Below are 6,000 nucleotides of genomic sequence, written 5' to 3' on the forward strand. Positions count from 1 at the left end.
CCAGTTAGTGTTTTCAAATTCTTTGGGTAAATACCTAGTAGTGAAATTACTGAATCTATTATCTATTTTTAGTTTTTTGAGGAACCTCCATACTGTCTTTCACAGTGGTTACACCAGTTTGCATTCCCACCAATGGTGCACAAGGGTCCTCTTTCTTTCTTTTTTTTTTTTTTAAAGATTTATTTATTTATTTATTTGACACAGAGAGAGAGAGAGAGCCAGCAAGAGAGGGAACACAGGCAGGGGGAATGGGAGAGGAAGAAGCAGGCTCCCAGCAGAGGAGCCTGATGTGGGGCTAGATCCCATAACGCCGGGATCACGCCCTGAGCCGAAGGCAGCCGAAGGCAGACGCTTAATGACTGAGCCACCCAGACACCGCAGGGTTCCTCTTTCAACACTTGTTTCTTGTGTTGTTGATTTTTACCATTCTGACACGTGTGAGTTGGTATCTCATCATGGTTTTGATTTGCATTTCCCTGATGATTAGTTATTCTGAGCATCATTTCATATGTCTTTTGGCCATCTGTATGTCTTCTTTGGAGAAATGTCTGTTCATGTCTTCTGACCATTTTTAATAATTTTTTTGACATTGAGTTGTATAATTTCTTTATATATTTTGGATACTAACCTTTTATTAAATATGTCATTTGCAAATATCTTCACCCATTCAATAACTTGTCCTTGAGTTTTGTTGATTGTTTTCTTCGCTCTGCAAAAGCTTTTTATTTTGAAGTAGTCCCAATAGTTTATTTTTGCTTTTGTTTCCCTTGCCTCAGGAGACATATCTAGAAAAATGTTACTATGGCCAATGTTAGAGAAATTACTGCCTATGCTCTTTTCTAGGATTTGTATGGTTTCAGATATCAGATTTAAGTCTGAAAAATATTTTTAATTTAATTTTTTAAAGTTCATTTTTGTTTTTTAGAACTGGGAATCTAAAGCAAAGCTTTTAATGAGGTCCTCAGGGAAAGATGCAAAAGTCAAGGGCTAGAGCTAGGGAATGAGAACCAGACTCATCATCCGGGAATAGAGGAGCAAATGTTGGTAGTTATAAATGAGGCATGGGGGGAGTGGGGAAGAGGAAGAGTGAGAATGTGGCAATTCTGTGAATATCAAGCAGCTTAGCCCAGGGGTCTGAGATAAAATGGAAACTGAGGCAAACTTTTAAAATGAGATCTTTGTTTTTAAATTTTGAGTGACCAATATTTGTGTTCCTAGAAGAAGAAAAAAGAGCCTTATGTTTACTTAATATGTAGCCCAGAGACTAACTTGCTATATATATATATATATTTAAAATTTTTATATTATATATATATATACTTAAATGAAACATTTATGCATATTATCTTTTCACTCCATAAAGAGGTGGTGACCTCTAAATGATGTTGGCCAGGTACTTTGAAATTTGGAGTTAAAAGATGAAGCATACCAGGTTTGTCAGTTAACTGCAAGGGCTGACTCATGAAGCTCTGAGTAGTAGCTGCTTAAAAGAGATTTTGAAATTGCAATTCAATGTCAGCTGCCTGCATCACCCACAGTTTTAAAGTATATTCATCGTCATTCTCTCCTGTCAAAGATCAAGATATAAGACTGAGCCCTCTCATTGAGTGTGACTAAGAAACTTATTAAACAGGAAATTGAATCATTTGTGATTGAGTCAGCGTTTAATGATGATAATGAAAACCCATGTTCTTTGTCGTATAACCATCTTGAGCATAGACAAAAGTTGACCTGTTCGATAGCAACATATACTGTTTTCCAGAGATAATTTAATCTTTGACTCAATGTGAGTGAATTAATGTTTATGAATTATTTCAAATAAAATAATCACGTGAGTTAGTAAATTAAAGGTCGTGATCTTTATACCCAATCTTGATTAGGTTATAATAAAAACTTTTAAGGGGAGGCAAGGCAATTTTTCTTCCCATTATATTATTATATTAATTAAGGTACATGTGACCCAGGTAAGGGTATGACAGCTATGGAAATCCTCAATATTTTACATCCAGAGAGACTTCATTCCCCAAATAGCTAGCTGTTATAATGTGCTACATTATATCAACAAAGCAATGAGTGGGTAGAAAATACCGAGTCTCTTGCTTAGCAAGTCTGCAAACAAGTTGATCTGGAATGTTCGTGAACTGAAAGTAACTGTTAGTAATAATCTCTCTTTTTCTGTTATACATACTTCATAATTCACCTCTCAAGGGCAAGGTTTGGGTTAAATGGTAAAGTAGGTTCAGTTGGTCATTGATAATCTCACCACCCAGCTCTACTCCACCCTTTTCCTCAGCTCTTATATTAAGGATAATCTTATGTTCTTATTTTCAACGCCATAAATTCATTACGAAAGCCATGGAATTTAGCCTTCCTTCAGTTTTTTAAAAATTTAATTAATTAATTTTTAAAGACTTTTTTTATTTTAGAGGTAGAGTGTGCAGGGTGGGGGGACACACGGGGAGAAGGAGAGCCCCAAGCAGACTCCATATTGAGCATGGTGCCTGATGCGGGGCTCAGTCTCAGGATCCTGTGATCATGACCCTAAGATCATGACCTGAGCTGAAACCAAGAGTCAGCCGTTCAACCTCAACCCACTGCGCCACCGAGGGCCTCCAGGCCTCTTTCAGTTTAATACTCCTGATAGCTATCCTTTCCTCTGACCATTCTTTGTGTCTCTTCTTCCTCTTCTCTGCACTTTCTCTTCCCTTTTTTGTTTGTTTGTTTTTGTCCTTTATGTAGCTTCTTCCCTACTTTCTAATGTGATATAGAGCAGAATTAAAGAGTGTGAGTGGTGGTGTTACCTCCTCGGATTTAGTTCCTACTCTTGCCATATTAGCTGTGGGACTGTTAGCAACATACTTACCCTTCCTTTGCCTTCCTTTACGTGAAAAGTGGGGTGAGAATAGCACCAATCCCCTGGGGTTGTTGGGATTAAATTAGCATATGTAAAGTCCCTGGAACAGTGTCTACCACACAGTAAATGCCATTTCCCCTAGAATGAATACAAGTGGGGATTTTCCTTTATTTTGTTCACTGCAATGTAACTATTACTGCCCTATTCCCAATACCAGAACGGTGCCTGACATCATTGTTGAATTAACTAGTTTTCTATTTCTATCATATTTATCTCCTCCCCCCCCTTTGGAGCCCTGCTTCCTCTTTCTTTCCTTGTTGAGGACTCTTTGTTTCTACTTCCACATTCTTGCCTCTCAGGTTCTTATCATCTACTGCTGACCTAAATTGTCACCTATGTCTGGGTTTAAAGTTTTTGAGTAAACACTGCAAATTCAATATTTCTTAATAATCACTAGTCATGGATTTACCAATGAGAAGGTAAAAAAGAAACCCTTAGTCAAGAAAAAATGAGAATAACATCTTCAATGTAATATTTTATATTAAAATATTATATTTAATAAAATCTTTTAAAAAGATAAATATTATATTTAAATTTGTGGTGACTTTTGTCATTTGTACAGTTTGAGCTGCCTGTAAATCTGCCACTTTTTACCAATGGTTTTGATTCTAACACAAAAATAGTTGGAAGACTAATATAATAAACAGCTGCTGTACCCATCACCTTGATTCACTAATATTTTATCACATTTGATCTCTCTCTCTCTGAGCTAGATTTTTTCTGCATTCCAAGTTCATGCATTGTTTAAAAGGCAAAAGTATATAAATGGGATATATTCAGAGAAGTCTTATCCTCATTTCTATGTCCATTACTTAGAGGTCACTTAAAAAAGTTAGTTTCTGGCTTAATTTCCCTGTGTTTCTGTTTGTAAAATAAGCAGGTCTGTGTTGATATGTACTACTTTTCTCATTCTTTCCTGCTTGTATGGTATAAGCTGTAAATCGTTTCTCCTCATGTGTATTTGATTACTTATCAAACTCAAAATTTTTTCTTTTATCACTTTTGAATTTGGAGTTTCTGAATTTAGGAAGGTTTTTCTCACATTCAGGTCATAAAGAAACAAACCCGTGTTTTCTTCTAGTATTTGTATGACTTTTCTTTTAAAAAGTCTACTTATTTATTTACTTATTTATTTCAGATCAGGTTGGAATTTATTCTGGTATAAGGTGTGAGGTATGAATCCAATGTTATTTTACTTCTTTTCAAATTGCTATCCAGTTGTCCCTTTAAATAAATTGCCATTTATTTAAAATTCTGTCTTTACCTCAGTGACCTGAAATGCCACTTTTGATCTTGTTTTAAACTTTCCTAGATACTTGTGATTATTTCTGGACCTTTAAACTTTTTCTGTCTCATTGTTCTGCATAGTCACGTACCATTACTATACTATAAATTATATAATCTTTTTGTATGTTTTAGTATTGGTGGGGTTAATCTCCCCTTTTACTCTATTTTGGGGGGGGGATTTGTATTGCTATTCTTATGTATTTATTTTCCACGTAAGCCCTAGAATAAACTTGTCTGTCCCAGGGAACCTGCTGAGAGGAAATAGAGCAAAATGCAGCAAAAATTCCAATGAAACAATTCAAGAGTTCCTTCTTTGGGAAATCATTGAGAACTAAATTCTGACATCTAGTGTTCGCTGAAATCACTGCATGGTAGTAACCCAATGTCTGATATTCTTATTATACTATGACTATATGATAGTATGTTACTTCTTAAGGGTGTTTAAAAGCTAGAGCGTATTTTGCCTTGGAAAAATGTCGATCTGTTAGCAAAAGAGAAAGCTGAACATAAATCAATAAGAGGAATATCTAAATGTTAGCTATTCTTTTTTTGTGATTTTTTTTTCCCCACACAAGGGCAGGAATAAGAGGAAGTGGAAAAAAAATTAACGTAGGAGAAAAAGAAAACGTTCACTTGAGAAGTGAACGAAATTGGAACAGGTCTGATGACATACATGATACCAGCACTGCTGAGGTAGGAGGGGGTGAAGAAAAGAGGAGGGGCTGAGAGCGGTTACTTGCCCTCTTTTCTCTCATTCTACAGGTATAGTAAGGGCCCCGATAAGATAGTAAAGCAAAGGGGTATCAGCAATTGGGTTTTAGAGTTAAGGTTTCTATGAGAGATTGAGAAACATGGGCTATTAGAAACTTGGGAAAAGGGAACAATGTTGTTGATTCTAGTGGTACTGAGATAGCAAAACCCTTCCATCTATCTTTGATACTTCTACTATTTTCATTTTTCCTACCGAAATAATTTTAATGCAAACACACCAGCCTAGAAGAAAGGAATCATCTTTGTAGTTGGCGCTATGCTATTCCATCTTATATTCCGTTTTTTTTCTTTTCTCTGTCCCTAGTGTTTACTGAGGGTAGCGACAATAGATACAAAACTTTAAGTTTTGTCACAGACAACGTAAGGATATTTAATTATAGTTACTTCATGTTCTTTCTCAAAATTCAAATCACCCAACAAAAATTAGTGATTAAAAATGTAAAATAAGTAGAATCAAAACTTGTAATATTAAATGATATTCTGTTTTAAAGGATGTGTAAATATCCATCCCCCCAGATTGCACTGTCTTACCTTGCTCCCCAAATTTGAGCAGATTGAATTCTCGATTGTCCTTCTATATTTCCCCCTAGTTGGTCTTAGGCAGAGTGAATATTCATTCTTGCAGAAATTCACAGACACTTGGAAAACAAGACAAGTACCTGTCTCAGGAGAGCTGAGCACGTTACCTATGCCGACTCCTTTCAGCATCGTGTGTAGTCGTAGGCACACACACCATGAAATCCTTGCCATTCACCAAAGACTCCTCTCTTCCCAGTGAAAGCCTTTGTGCTGCCTTCAGAACTATATACCTATATGCTTACTCTCCTCGCGGCTGAATTTTAAATAGATGATACAGACTTCACTGTAGTTGCTTTGCATTGCTTTGCATTTAATATTATCACACGTATCTTTTCTACATCAGCAAGCAGGTTTCTGGGGTCCTGCAGAGTTTCACTGAAGGGCTGCCCTGTATTTAAGCAGTGAGTTACTTAAACTATTTAGTTTATTTTTTAATCTTTATGAACAAT

The sequence above is a fragment of the Ursus americanus genome, chromosome 29 (assembly GCF_024610735.1).
Source record: "Ursus americanus isolate L20-20 chromosome 29, mUrsAme1.1.p, whole genome shotgun sequence".
In the NCBI taxonomy this organism is placed as follows: domain Eukaryota; kingdom Metazoa; phylum Chordata; class Mammalia; order Carnivora; family Ursidae; genus Ursus; species Ursus americanus.